This window comes from Rissa tridactyla, chromosome 1 (assembly GCF_028500815.1).
Source record: "Rissa tridactyla isolate bRisTri1 chromosome 1, bRisTri1.patW.cur.20221130, whole genome shotgun sequence".
Classification (NCBI taxonomy): domain Eukaryota; kingdom Metazoa; phylum Chordata; class Aves; order Charadriiformes; family Laridae; genus Rissa; species Rissa tridactyla.
This window is the reverse complement of record NC_071466.1, coordinates 127,945,100-127,960,640: the sequence shown is the minus strand read 5'-3', so window position 1 is coordinate 127,960,640 and position 15,541 is coordinate 127,945,100. Positions and strand designations below refer to the sequence as shown.

General features: G+C 40.6%; 1 protein-coding gene across 25 annotated transcripts in view; it reads left to right on the top strand.

Annotated features, from left to right (window-relative positions):
- The window catches only part of ZBTB20 (zinc finger and BTB domain containing 20), a 487,506-nt gene that overhangs the window by 264,080 nt on the left and 207,885 nt on the right, over window positions 1–15,541 (top strand). Inside the window, exon 5 of one of the 25 annotated variants that reach the window (XM_054213923.1) lies at window positions 2,894–3,121. The exons of the other annotated variants lie outside the window; for them this stretch is intronic. The gene's annotated coding sequence lies outside the window, so the exon portion shown is untranslated. The remainder of the gene's footprint in view (window positions 1–2,893; window positions 3,122–15,541) is intronic. 25 annotated transcript variants of the gene reach the window in all.

Below are 15,541 nucleotides of genomic sequence, written 5' to 3'. Positions count from 1 at the left end.
AAGTCCCAGTTCCATGTCAGTTATTACTTTGTCCTAGTTTAAGCACTTGACTCTCTCTTCTGGTGATTGCTCCATTTTCTTGTTTTTTATAGTGTGCTAGATACTTTGAAATTTGCAGACTTAGCTCAGTCTTTGAAATGAAGAAATCTCAGCTCTGAAAATGCCAAATTAAACTGTGATTCTGAGTTCCCCTTAATTGTGAGCAACTTCACATACAGAAAAAGTAGCACTCCACTGTGGTTCCTCCTTGTTCGGCTTCAGTCTGAACTTCGTCTCCTATCTTCTCCCCACTGTAATGGGGCAAACTGAAAGATCAAAGCCAACATGTAGGAAGATGACGTGGTTCACATCTAAAGTTTGGAGCTCGGGTCTGTGTGGACCCCACCTGCATTCCTAGATTTTTGTATGTGTGTGTTCTTAAGACACTGCATTTGAAATGTATACAGGAAACTAAGCCTAGCTGAGAAGATTATAACTTGTAAACATTTTCCTGTGCATGTTTTGATAGAGTGGCATGGGGGCGGGAGGCAGGGCTGTGGATTTAAAAAATATTTTTATGCTTTCGTAATGCAATCCGTAGTCCATTTTAGACTTAGTTCTGACTAAAAAAAGATACTAAAATGCACCATAGAAGTTAGCAAATAATGACACAGGTTCCCTAGCATTGTGACACTTAACACCTCAAAGCTATCCGGCCAATTGGGAGCGGATACATCCCACTTTCTTGGGTCAGTTTGTGATTTTTTTTCCAGCTGCTATACAGTAGCTTTAAAGGTTACTTCTTGTGGCATTTATAGGTGTCTTCCATATAGGAGCAGGGAAGAGCGTGCGGTGGAAAGGGCTGGTTCTGGAAGCAGCAGGTGCAAGGACACAGCTCACCTATTGTCTGTAGCATACTCGATTATACAGTCAAACAAGAACCGCTCTTTTATCTCTTGCAGTCTTGGGTATTAGAGTACAGGCAATGAGTCCAAACCAACAGGGAGCCAGAGGGTAGATTGCACATCTGACTGTGAGAGCCATCATCAGGCCAAGTACTCCATCAGGCCAGTTGGAAAAGCATCTTGTTACTCAGAGGTAGGGCTGGATTTATGTTCTGCCCAGTATGCTCATTTAGAGAGGGAGGATTAGGCAGCCCACAATATAGCTGTTGATACTCTTGAGCACTGAGGGGTTACTAGTCCTTTCTGCTGTGCTCAGGGCAGCGAGCGTGTGATTAGGGTAAGGACTTGGATGCAGCCCCAGTACCCCCAAACCGGCTGAGTTATTCCAACTAAGTAGCATAGACCACTGTGGAGCACATTCTCCGCTGATTCTCATGCATTTATGTTCTGTTGGTCTTGGAAAACATTATGCCTCCTGTGATCGCTTTCTCAAACACTGCTCCTACTTCCCTCATGATTTAACAGCTGCCTTGCAGTTGTGGTTCTTAGATCTACCTTTCTCAGATCTCCAGTTTGCCCCATGGCCTCTTTCATCTTCCTTTCCCAGGGCCCGGGACAGATTTTGAGCTTCCTGCTAGCTTTTGTTGCTTTGTATCTGCCCTCAGATTGCGGGTGCTGGTGTTCTGACAGTCTACCCAAATCCTTCGTTGCTCAGAGGAAATAATAACTCTCATTCAGCTGCTTTCTTAGCATTTATTGTGACATCCAAAGACAAATGCAAACTCATCTCTAGAATCATTATTCTCTTTGAAGAACAACGGATTGTCAGGGGAGACATTTTTTTGTGTGGATTCACTTAGAAGTTCTGTCCCCCAGTGTGGTTCTCCAGCTGCCCCTGTCATATCCTCCGTTGTTGTTTATCCAACTTTTAATAATTTCCTTTTCATGCTAGAAAGGGCCACATAATTTTCTCTCTGTGTGTGCATGTATTTGTATCTACTTCATGTTTTTTCATTTCTTTCAATTCATAACGTACAAAATATATAGGAAAGGCTTCCATTGCACTAAATGCATGCATTATTTATGCATGTCTTATATATGTTTTGGCCTAAATTTCATAAAATGCCTAGGGATTGTGTGCACCTCCGTTTTAAGGGCTCTATTTTAAGGTATTAAGGTCTTTAAGGTATCTCTTAATCACCTCACATCATGACTGATTTTTGGGAGAGACACATTGATACATGAATAACTAGGCTACATGTACTTCTCTGTAGAAATGAGCGAGGGGAGACTTGTTTGGACTGATGAAAGAGAGGGAGACTATAGATATTGTTCTACTTAATCAAAAGAAAGAATATCACTTAATCATTGCTTCCCACACCTGGGCATCCGCTATTTATTTACGTTTTCGGGATCACCAAAGTTACTTTGAGGTACCAGTGTAAACCTTGAGTGGATTTAGTTAAATGGTTTTGATTTTGACTGAACTCCATTTCAGAGGGGAGCTTAGGTCTGGCCTGTAACCAACCAAGGTGGCATGAAACTCTGTAGCTTAATTTGCTCTATTAACCCAAGCTTTCACCTAAAAGTGTTAAAATGAGATCAGCATAAGGCTTGCCATTGCAGCAAATACACAAATATGAGGGTTGAAAATTGGTCAGAGGAGCTGCCATTCAGGTTCTCTGGGTAAAGTAGCAATATTGTTTATTCTTCTCAGAATAACAACGGCACCTTTACCTGTAGCAAAAGAAATGGCAGGAAGCAGCAGAGAGAATGGCCTTCCAGTCGTGACCTTGGGTTTGACAATCTCCAGTGAAGTTAATGTTTAAGTACTGGCTAGCATTCTAAAAAACAAAAGGCAATGACTGGCAAGTAATCAGATGTGAAATCACTGGTTGGGGTGGGGGATGGGGAGAAGGGGAGGAAAATCAGCGAAGAACGTTAGAAAGTGCAGCCAGTCCTTGTCCCATGGGAGTGAGTGGGATTTTCATTGGCATCTTTTTTTTCAGTTCTGCGTCCCTAAAAATAAAACCTCATGGCATGCATTTGAGAGAACAACTGGATGGTGAAGTTGTCACCTGAAACACGTAAGCCCTGGTCTGTTTCTCATGCTTTGCCACCACTCTCCCAGAGGACGGTGGGGAAGCAGCGCGCTCTGCTTCCCCAGGGGCCAGCAGGGTGGAGGCACTGGAAGTCCAAGAGGAGCTCAGGCACGTTGGTAACAGCACCCTTCCAAGGTTAGATAGATACCAAGGTTCGATGTGATGAATGATGTTAGTTGAACTGAAGGTAGAAAGCATGGATCTGTGATGAAAATGATTCCTTGTACAGGGATCTGGTGTGTGTGCACCAGATACGTGCCTGGCTGTGAGCTGCTGCACAGCTTTTCTTTCTATGTTTTGTTTAAAATTTATGCCGAAGCGTTTGTAGTGTAATAGTGATTTTTCTTTCCTGCATTAAAACAAGTCTAATCTATATATTGTATTTATAAAATAAGGATTTTACAGGCATGAAGGACATCCATCTCTGCTACATAAACATAGGTACCTTTTGGTTCCCTTTTCCTCCTCTTCCCATGTTTATGCCACACAAAGAACTTGTTAAAGCAGGTACAGTTATGGAGATTTTAGCTTTAATCTGCACAGGACTTTTAAACCTTTTCTCACATCATAACATACTTTGCTGCTGCTTTAAAGGCAAAGAGGAATTCTGTGGCTGGGAGCAGAGGAATAGGAAAGGTACAGTAGCCGTCCTGTGAGAGGAATATGATAATATTCACTGACAGGGGAACTATGAGGCACAATTATCCCAAGCTGTGTCTTTCAGACAATGCTGTCAGATTTTCCACTTCCATGAGCACAGCTGGGCATGTGGTGCCAGGGTGAGAAATTCCACAGCGGCTAGAAACTGAGTGCGTTGGGTGCCGGCCTGGCCAGCAGTGCTGGAAGTCAGGAGCTGAAACTGGAAAGGAAAGAAAGATGACTTTCTACAGCTTTGAGACTGTAAGAAAAAATGGTTTTGGAATGTAAGGAAAGAGTCTTTGAAAGACGCCCCTTCCCAGAGTGCTGTTCCTCAGAGACAGAGTTTGATCTTGGTGTTCATGTTCTTAACGTACCTGTACTGCCTTTGCAAGACGTTTGCTCTGCTACCTCCAGCTAAGGATTTGGTCTTGTGCAAATATGCAGTTTACTTATATAGCTGTTGAAAGCATGGGGGTTTGTTTGTTTATTTATTTACTTATTGAATTTTCTGTTCCACTGGTGCTTTACCTAGAGTTTTTTGTGGTTTAGGTTTGTTGTTGCGGTGGGGTTTTCTTTTAGGGGTTTGGGGGGGTTGATGAGGTTTTTTGGCAACCAAAGTATTTGCCCAATGTTAGCTAACTGAATCTGGGAACTCTGAAGGATAAAGAGGTCATGCAGGTCCTACTCTGGTGGGCACTGAAGTCTGAGGTCTGTTTGGATGCAGAGTTTCAGTCCCACCTGATTTCATTGGGGTCAGCCAAGGATATTGACTCTGACTTACATGTGTAAGAGTGTTTGTATTAGCTAGACTTCAAGCTGATAAAGTTGGTTGCATCCAGAGAAGCAAAGAGGTGAAGTGGTTCTGAACAACCAAGAGGGGAGACAGGGAAATCCTCATTTACTAGTGCTCCAAGTACTAGAGACTGCTTCTCTTTTATACATCAGGTTTTACGTGTTGTTTCACATATAAAATGGTATAGCCATATGTTACACCTTCTGTTTTGAGCACTATGTGTTGTTCTTCGTAACTTTTTGGGTTTCTAGCTGTTTAAGAATGGTTTACTGAATACTTGAGTTTGATAATCTTTGGGACTCCATCTAAAAGATTACCTTCTTAAATTATCATATAGATTGCTTGTTACATCAGATTACTTCGACTTTTACCTACTGCTTTGTCTTAGTGCTTGAAAGGAATGGTCTCTCTTCTCATTCTTTGTTCGAGTTGTTTCATAGAGCTGTTCCCTGGCCTAGCTTTTTAATGTTTTCTAATTTCGCCGTTGAAAACTTGGGAATTCTGGATAATTCCCTAGTTCGTCAGACAGCTCAAATAATGGACCCCAAAATGTAGGCTGTTAATTATTTTTCAGTGCAATGGCAATGTAATGTGTGACAACGGAGCTTTTTGGTAACAAGTGAAATCATTTTGGACATACTGAAGACTAGAGTGATTAGCACTTAAATAACACCATGCTTCTGAGGATATCAAAACACTTCATAGCATTTAATGAAGGAGGCCTTCCTTACATACCCGAAGGATGTACTTCACTGCTGTTAGCTCCCTTCATAGGGAAGAGAAGAAACTGGTTCAGGAAGAGGTGAGGGACGAGGCAAAGCTATAATTAGTGGCTATATTGTCTGATGGCAGTCTCAGTCAAACACAGACCAAGTGACTCTGTGTTTCAGTTCTTTGCATGAACCCTAGAGGAGCTCATTGCCAGCTGGGAATTCCTGCAGCAACTACTGCCCTACTGTGACTCTCCATGACCAGACAGGAGGGTGGCTCCGGGGGAACAAGGCCCTGCTGTGGCCTCATGTGATGGCTAAAGAGGGAAGGGAGAACATGAACAACTGGTAAAACCGTGGGTAGGTAGCTGGTTATGGATGGAGAGGTTGGAGGAATGCAAGAGCGAGGGAGAAAGTAAATGAGACTGTGCATATTTGAGGATGAGAAATAGTGCGCGTGTAAGCCCAAAAAATAATGGGCAAAGGAGAGAAAGATGCGCAATACAATCATATTTGCTTTCAGCTACTGGAACGTAGAAACTCATTTAATTTCCTGTGTAATTAGCCCTGCGAAACTGAATATTTTGTTGTTAATGCTCAGCTCTGAAAACCCAAGTTCTCTACCTGTGTTCTCTACCTTTGAACTGGGCACACGTAATACGTATCACCATGCAGTGGCCTAATGGGATTATTTTAGGATAATGGTCAACTTGAATTTTTTAGCGTTTATGTGGAAAGGGATGAGAGCATTGGCTCGTGGTTGCTCTAGCTAATCTTTTTAGCAATAGAAGAGTACTATACTGTGAGCATCTACCTTGTGTGCTCAGCCTATCTATGATATATGGATATCAGACCCCACAGTCTGTCTTATATTTCTCTTTAAATAGGTACAACTGGTTAGCTATTATTTTTTCCTCGATAATTACAGTGAAAATATACTCTTAAGTTATATCAAGTCTTAATGTGTTGGTTTTTTGGTTTTGGGGGTGGTTTTTTTGTGGGGTTTTTTTGTGTTTTTATTTTTTACTTTGGCTTCAGCAATATTTTTAAATCTGTGAACTAGGGATTTGTTTTTAAATTTTAAGGCAAAACCCCCTAGGCATAGAAATACAGGACCAAATTTGCTTTCTGGGCATTAACATAGCCTTAAAGCGGGCAAAGTGCAGGACTCTCAGGATTGATTTTGCTGTATTAGACAAGCTACCTTTTAAATTCAGTATTCTGCTCTTAGGAACGGCCAAGTGAGGCAGGCAGGTATCTTCAGACATGTATTTGTGACGTTTAAAATTTTTCTTACTTAAAAGATACCATCACTGTTATAATTTATTCACTGCTGAAGCATACATACAGTTGAAAAAGGTCCGTGCTGATTAATGAGACAATTATACACGTTAATACCAGAGTAATCAGACCTCATACTTTTAAGACACCAATAGAAAGACACAAATACGTTTTTGAAAAGCATTATTCTCTCTGTAGTTGTCACTGGCTAGTTTGGCTGCCATGTACATAATGATAGTAGGACTTCATAGTACTAAAGCACTATCTCTCAAGACATGTCTTGCGCATGACAAATTAAGAAAATGAAACGGCGATAATTTGAAAGACTTAGCCAAGCCCATGATGCAACTTTTTGTTTGGTCAGACCCACGCCATGGGTTCCCAGCTTTTTTGTCCTGCATTCTGAATTAGGTGCAACATGAAAAGTCTTTAATGGAAAAATTTTATCCTGGCTTAGGGATCCATGTTTTGTAGCATCCTGGACACGCTTTCCTGCTCTTTATGACAACTATGGCTCTCATGCAGGTGTATTTGACACTGACATAAGATGATGTTAAGGTGAAATAAGGAGAGTTTTATCAGGGAATGAGAGGTTACTGAAGGTTATCAGAGTTTTGGCTATGAACAAACAAATACACATTCAAGTCCCACTCCTGCAGTTGACCAGCAAAAGGGTACCTCTGAAAGCTCACATATTTATTAGGTAAAACACATTATATAATAGAATAATGATGTGTTTCTTTAATTCTTCCTGTGGTGGAAGGTGGTCCTTGGCCTAATTTCATGTTGTCTGTGCACTACAAAACTGATTAACCTTGAGCACGCAGCATTCGCACCTGAGTTTGAAGACAATCTCACTTAATGCTGAAGAACCCTAGTGCTTCTCATCCAAGGGATTCTTCTGCACAACAGTGTTGGGTTTGGGTATTGGGCTGCACCACCATACTTCAGAGTTGGCTTTAGCACACTTCCATGGCTCCTCACTGGCTCCTGGGCGGCCTTTTGGCTGTATGTTTTAATATTTATATTTATTATTTTCAGTCTTACTGCAATTTTCTTTTTAAAAGAGCTGACTCAATGCTGTTGACTCCATGATCTGCTCCCCATTTCAACCGCTACCTGATTAAAAAGTTTACTAGTTGGCACTGTGTCTCCTGGGACTGATGTCTGAGCAATGGACCATTAAAAAGCAAAATGAAAGGTAAAACTCCTTTTGGCTTGTGTGGCAGGAGCTCTGGATCTGCAAGTGAACACTCGCTTGGCTGATCACTGAACCTAACGAACGGAGGAAAGAGAAGGAATCTCTTTCTAAGCAAAATGACCTAGTGGAAGTCAAAACCCCACCTTCCTCGCTGTATTAGCTAGTAAGAGTACAAGTGAAAAATAGCTTTTTTTTGTTCTTCATATAAAATACATTGAAATGTCAGGAAGAAACTAAGTAGTTTAGTGAGGAGTGAGTGGTGCGGGCTATGGATTGTATTTTGGTTTTATCATCAACTCACTGCGTGACTTTGATCATGTGTCTTAGTTTTCCCCTAAGTGAAGGTTGGAAAAATACGTACTGTAGTTTTTGATGTTACACTTTTTTTATATAGATTCCAAGAGACCCCACAGTGTTTTAGCTACTGTCCGTCTATTTTGGAAGTGCTGTGTAGGCTTCAACAACTTACAGTTTAGTTAAACTGTGACAGGTAGAAACTTGATTATGCTATAACTTCTCCCATCAAAAGCAGAACCTCTGCTTTAAGCCTCAGTGAAGCAACAGCACATTTCTGGATGTCTGAAAAGGCTCAAATGTAGCTGAATGAATTTATTAATGATGTATTCCCTCACAGCAAACAGATTTGTGCTCTCCCATAATCAAGCAATACAGAAGCAGTACTTGTCACCTTCCCTTTAGAGAAAGTGAAAACAACCACCGTACAATGTTAGATAGTTTTCTCCAAAATTAAAGTTTTACTGTTGTTGAATCCTAGCAAGTCTTATATTAAAAAAACCACATGTTTTATTTTCTTACATCTTAATATAGTTTTTTCTTTGCATTTAAATGTTCTTGTGGAGTGTTTATACGACTCTGAAGGAAGAGCATTGTTCACACATGAAAATCTGTAAATGAAACCAACTTGAAACAAAAGTAAAGCTAGCACATCTGTTTTAATATCTCAGAAAGTAAACCAGCTGTGTGTATATATAATATATACACGCTAGTACTAGATGTTAAATTAGATTTTAAGAATTTGTTTCAGCTTAATAGCCTAAAATGTTATTAGTAACATAGATAAGGAAATTACTTAATAAAAAATATATGATTTTTAACTTGACAATGTCCCTCTTAATTAAGTTATGAGATCCTTAGATGAATGATGTTATAAAAGTGCAGTGTGTAGCTTTTATTATTTATAAGAGAATGCCAAAGAGCTAGCTCAAACCGATTAAAGCAAGGAAAATCTCATTGAAACTTGCCATTCTGAGCAAGTGAATGGTGAATATGTCTAGAGAATTCATACAGCCTTAGCATCTCAAACATAGTACCCAGCCAGCTCTTTTTGATGCAGGAATCGCACATGTTGGGAAAATAATAATATTAAAATAATAGAAACTATGGTCTTAGCAGGTTCTGGAGTGTGAACAAAAATCTAAGTATTTCAGCTGTGGTGACTCTCATGAAATTCAAAGTAGAAGTCCAGGTACCCCGAACTACTTTACAAAGTCAGCCCTGCACTGAATTTTTTTGTTTTTCATAAGATCTTAAAATATTTAAGCAGCTAATTGAGCTCCCTTATTAAAGACCCTAATGGGGCTTATTTCCGCCTGCCCTGAGCTGGCCCAGATATATCCTACCCTTCCACACAGCGAGCTGTATAGACCCCCAGACCTTTAATCTACAGGTTTCCTAGTAGTGATAGCAAAGATTTTAGTTTTTAGCTATACTCGGGCATGTCAGCACTTCAAGTTCAACCCAGTTGCAGGGCTGAGGAGGGATGATGTATGATGCACAGCAGGGCTGTGCTGGCACAGGGCACTGCTGAATCATTTCCGTCCCTCACTGGGGGGACCAGGGACGCCAACATTAGCAACTCACCCAGCATCCCAGCTGCAAGCTCAGCTCAGCCCAGTTGCAGTAAAACAGCAGGACTCTTGTGAGAGTTTGTGATCTCCGACCTGTGAATTGCTTTTGGAGATCCCGTACCTCATATCTTTCTTTGTCTGTGAAACGTGTCTTGTGACTTTCAGCTGTATAGAGATTAGGTATGGTGCGTGGCTTTAAAGGCAGGAAGGCTAGTTCCTCTTGATTAAGAGAATTAAAAGGGTAAATATTGGTTTTGTTAGTGGTTAACTTATCGTTAGTGAGATTTACCTCTGCCCAGTTATTTTATCAATTAGGTGCTTTAGTAATTAAATTATCTACAATTTCAGCAAATAGGAAAGCTGAAATCCCAGATATATTGAAATCAATTGTAAATGTTTTCTTTCTGGGTCCATGATTTCATCCTAAATATCCAAATCATTGAGGTAGGATTGATTAATACCTCTTACTTTCTCTTTCCAGTGCTTACCACTCTATTGAGGACTATAAGAATAATAAATTATGTGGAATTTTGATCAAAATATATGCAGTGCAAGCAGGTCATAGAGAAGAACTTGTAATAAATTTGAAACTTTTTTCTACTCTGCATTCAGAAAACTCCTAAGCAACACAAATAATGAAGTAGTTAATTTTAAAGGGTTGATTCTGGGGGTATTGTTGAAGCACTCAAAAGACAGAATTGCTAAGCGCATCTTTAAGAAAATACATGTAATATCTTAACATGATTATAATTTTAAGCTAGTTTTCTATAGTAGTTCAAGCTATAACCCCTAGAACTGATAGAATATGATCATGTCTTATGATGATCATGCTTGGCATGGAAAACAAACGTACACAAGGCTTCGGCTTAGATTAACCATGCGCCACAGATGTGTTCAATGAGCCTGTTTCCTGTTTTGCTTTATAAGCCCCCCCAATCCAATCCTTTAGAGACATTTTTATCTGCTAATAACCATAATTACAGTCATTCCTGCTGTCATTTATAAAATTATAAGACATTTATTTAGTCAGTTGTGGTGTTTAAGGCTGCTAAATTTCCCTGACCAGAATCGAAGCTCTACTGGCAAATATTTCTTTAAGACTTCAGCGGCACACTTGGTCTCCTGGTTCTCTCTCCAGTAGATCGTTAGTCTGTGATGAGCCATTTACCTTGTAGAGGTTTGCATCAGATTTGCAACAAGTTGTGGTGCTCACCTCTATCCACTTCATACCATTTATGATTGCATAGAGAGGATCCGATTTTCCTCTGAGCCTTGTAGATGTGAATCTAGACCCTGAAGCCTGGAGGCTTTCAGCGCTGTACGTCTCTACGAGAGGAAGTGCAGGTCCAAGGTGTTTAAAGCAGAGAAATGGGGTGTGTGATGTCTTGCAAATTGGGCAGAGGAGTGGAAGTGTGCTGAGGAAATTGCCATAAACAGCACATATTGAATGGTCTCGAGGGAAAGGAGCGTTCTTGCAGGCCTTCTGCTGCTCAAGGTAGCTAATTAGGCTACATCTAATTTCAGCCATCATTTCTCCTGCAAACCATTTCAAAACTCCTTTTGTTGCCTTGTCCCGTGTTTTTAAGCTGCAAATAATCAAGATAATTTGATGAATACACATGGTGACTGGAATTTCATTATATATTCTGATGTTACATACAAAGTGTCTGACACTCAGGTCCAGTTCCCCATTTCAAGAGTTGAGCATATCTTTTTAAATCAATAGGAATTTTGCCATTGACTTGAATTTAAATTGTTGAAAGGACTCTTGTTTTAAGGGAAGATGTCTGAAAGTTCCAGAATGAACACATCTGTTAGCCAGACATCACTTCAAAATCCTGAGTTTAGTAGAAAGTTTTAAAGGCTTTGTGGGAAATAATGGACTGCTCTGGGGAACTCCAGAGTATTCAGATTAATCATCTAGACAGAAGTTTGTGAGTCCAGGGACTGTTCAGTATAGAAATGCTGGAGTCATGAGCAAAATGTTTTGGTAGGTCACTTGGTTCTACTAAAAAAGACTATAATGCTTTTAACTTGTAAAATGCTATTGTCTAAAGGTGTGTCGGAGTAGAATAGTTCAGGCAGGGGTGGCACCAATAAAAACTGTGACTGTTACTAAATTCACCCTCACTGGTATTTGTTCCATACAACTGCTGTTTCCTCTTCCTAATTCACATTATAGCTGAGGGGTTTTTTTTGTTTATCCACATGAATAGACAAGCTCATGAAATGGTCTCAAGCAGCAAATGGCTTTAGAAGTCAGACAAAGTGAACTAATCTCCAGTTTATAAAACGTATGGCAATGCTGAAAGAACAAATGCTTCAGCAAGCAACTTTAAAGAGGAATTGGGGTGTGGAGTTTCTGAAGGAAAGGAGTTGGAGGTGACAGGGCACAATACGGCCGGAGCACAATGACACACTGACTAGAGAAATTTGATTATATAAAGAGGGATAATAGATGAATCAACTAGAAAAACCGACACCAGAGAGAGCAGGGAGAAAAGAAAGAGAAAGGAACCATTTGACCGTAGGAAAATAAAATGAAGAGAACGCAGAAGTTTCCTACTAGCAAGCCTTTGAAACTGAAGAGAGTATATGAAATTTTTAAAAACTCATTTGTTTCTTAGACTGGCGGGGAAAGGAGACTGCAAGGGAAGAAGTGACTCTGCTATTATATGGCTCAAACAGCTTCAAAGGTCTGCCCGGTGTGATAAATAGTGCAAAGCTCTTTGTGATCTCTGGATGAAAGTCACGATAGTAAGTTCCAAAAAATCATTCAAAGGCCAAGTCCAGCAATCCTCAGCCCTGATTCAGGCAAAACTGCCATTGTTTCACAGATGAGTGTCTGGAAAACAGAGGATACAGGGGCATTAAGCCAACTGTTCTTCCCTGCCCCCCCCCCCCTTTTTTTTTATTTATTGTAGAAAAATAGCTGAATGGCTTTTCAGGGTGGAGGAAATGGTGAGAAAGGGAGGGGGGCACCCACTTGTAATTCAAGGCTGAGTAGATCCTCCACTACTCTCTTTCCACCTGCCCCCAATTTGCCTTATACGTTGCATCATTCATTCGAGTCTTTCACCCCAAAAGGACAACTTTGGAGAAAGTTATGGGCAAATAGTCTGAATAGAAACTGTTCTGCAAATTTAATTACAGCATTTGCAGTTAAATGCAACCAGTGGCAAAGCGGTGGGATTAGCTGGGTGTTCAGCAGAGAGAGGCCAGGTACAAATGCTTTGATAGTTTGATGGATCTGAATTTGAATTAAATACCTTTTTAGCAGAAGAAAACAGTCTCACCTCTGGTTCAGGATGTGTTCCTTTCTTTTTTTTTTCCCCTTTTTTTCCCCCGCCTTGCCTGTGTGCACAATGAAATCATAGTCGAAGCAAAGCAAGCAACTATGTTTGGTTCTCCTTAGGGATATATTGAAATCAATGAAGCATCATTGTAATCTATTGTTCTTAAAAATGTACACGCTGAGTCACTCCCTCAGCATCTTCGTGCAGTTCAGGGTAGAATTTCACCTTGGGTTTCAGTGATTGTTTGGGCGGCTGGGGGAGGATTGTGCTCGCTTTCCTTTTCCTTGGGAGTAAGCTTTCCTAGTGCTGGTAACCTTTGCTATTACTAAGTAATAAGAAAGGCAGTTATTTGGGTGCCATTCTTTTCAAGCGTTGAAGCCACTGCGAGTTTGGAAGAGCTCAGCAGAACGCCTAACACATTGCAGAGGCAGGCTTCACGCTGTGCTTCACAGGCAGTCTTAACTCAGGCAAACTCACGCCGAAGTCAGCTGAGGTTTCCCCCGAGTGAGAAGTGAGTTAAAAACTGAAGCAAGATTCTGGTCTTTTACGCAGGCACAACTCCAACAACTTTAGAGGAGTTGCTTTTGACTTAGAGCGCTGCAGCAGAGATCGGAATACGGGCTTCAATAAGGACTTCGGCATTTGGCCCCGCTCCTGTGTAGGCCTTTATTAATTTATTCATTTAAAAAAATGGACAATTGCGTTGACTTTAATAACCCTTACCTCAAAGTTCACTTGAAAGAAAACTAATAAGTCTTTTTATTTAAAGGGGAAAAAAAAAAACCACCCTAAAAATAAAAGTTTAGCTATGGTCAGCCAGGGTGGGAAATTCCATTGTGGCTTCGAGCCCATGGCAGGTAGAGTGGAATTTAATGAAGGAAACTGCTGTGTTTTTGTGTCTTTCTGTATGTTTTTCCTTTAAAACCAAGAGCTGGGCAGGCTTCCCATTTGACCTGATGTGACCCAAGCAAATTGCTTCTTATATAAAAACAACTGCAGACTTGGAGAATGTGAAAATGCACTGTATCCTTTTTCCAACTCAGGGAAAATGAAAGCCTGAGAAACAGGACGGCCCTGTCAATACTCGTTGAGCAAAACTATCACTCAAGCCCGATAAAGGGAGATTAGAACAGGCTTCCGTATGCCAGAGGGATTCATTATAAGTTAGATCTCTTTATGTTTTTTTTTTTAAACAGACACACTTACCGTCAGTAAGAGAAAAATCCATTTTTCAAATAATGTTTTTTTTTTTTGTGAAGGGAGGAGAAAAGAAGTGCTTGTAAAGGAGGAGAGAGAAAGAGAGAGGGAGGGGGGAAAAAGGTTTTAACTAATTCACCCCAATGAAAAGAAATAAATTGATAATTGTTAAAATGTAGGCAAAAAGCCCAGTTTTTAGCTTTTGCTGTAACTTGGGAGAGCACAGGCGCAGGGATTCAGGGTGTGTCTGCTGATATTGTATTCAGATGTGTTGCCTTGGCATGTGTACTGACGGATTTATTTAAAAAACAAAGCAAAAAAAAGCATTGTGTGCTCGTGAAATGACTTCATAAAATCCTTCCCTTTATGAATTATTTTGATCACAGGGCTTGTTGTTTAAATTTCTAAAGTACTGTGCTTTTTTTTTTAATTGCCTTCTTTTCAGAACTGTCTGTTCTCAAGTTGGCACCTTCCGCATAGCAGCATGCAGAGATTAAAGGAGAGGGGAGGGAGAGGAGGTGCAGAGGCTTTCATCAGACCAAGGGGGTGACACGGTGTATAAGCAAACTCACATCTTCTGCGGGTCACCCCCGAAATGAGTCCTGAGCTCTCAGCCACTCTTCTCCCCTTATAGACATGTCTCATCTGCAGCACCTACTCCCAGGAAAGACAAGCAAACACTTGAACTGTCGCATGCTGCCATGTCGTAGGAGACAGAATAGACTTTTGTTTGCTGTGTCTTGCTTAAAATGGAGGTGAAGGGCTTCCTAGTCAGGAAAGCAAGACACTGTAATACTTTCCAGGTATGGTGAGGTCTGCCTTTCCAAAACACAGGTTTGCTTGTGCTCCATGGGCTTCTGACTGTTGCTTGAATTTTCTTCCTGCTGTGGCTCACAAGTGCAGCTGGTAGACACCATGAGCATTGCAGGCATTTCACGCTAAAGGGGCAACGTACAGAAGTAAAAACACTCGACTGTTTTGCTCCAGACATTGTGTTAAAGACTTGCAAAGTCAGAGTTGGTCACTTCCCCAAGATCAACATCCACCACCATCATCATCATCACCCAGATCCTGTATTTATCCAGTATTTATCTAGAAGTTGTGATGGTATTTTCAGTCTAGGCATGAAACCTAGAATGTTTTACTGGATGAAAACGTGGTACTGGGGATCAGGAGAGCTGGGGTTCAGTCACTGCTTCTTAATTTTATTTGCTGGGGAACATTCACAAGGTCCTTATTATGTTTTTTGTTACTTGGTAGAGTCTGAAGTAAGATAGTACTTGTAACTGCCCTACAAGCCTATTTCTGCTTGTGTAAAGGAGTTCAGAATAGTACTGACCTGAAAAGGGCTGTGAGCTTTTTATTCTGAGGTCATATTTGGAGCATTAGGATTTCCAAAGAAAAGTGGCATTTCTGTCAGGAATGCTTGCATTCTCAGAAGGTGGTACACAGATCCATGAGCCTGGCACTGATTTGAGGATAGGATTTTATGTTATGTGTATTGATTTATTTGGGTCTCTTCTCATTACCCCGTCTGCTGAGCAAGCAGATGATAGCTGTGCATATAAAT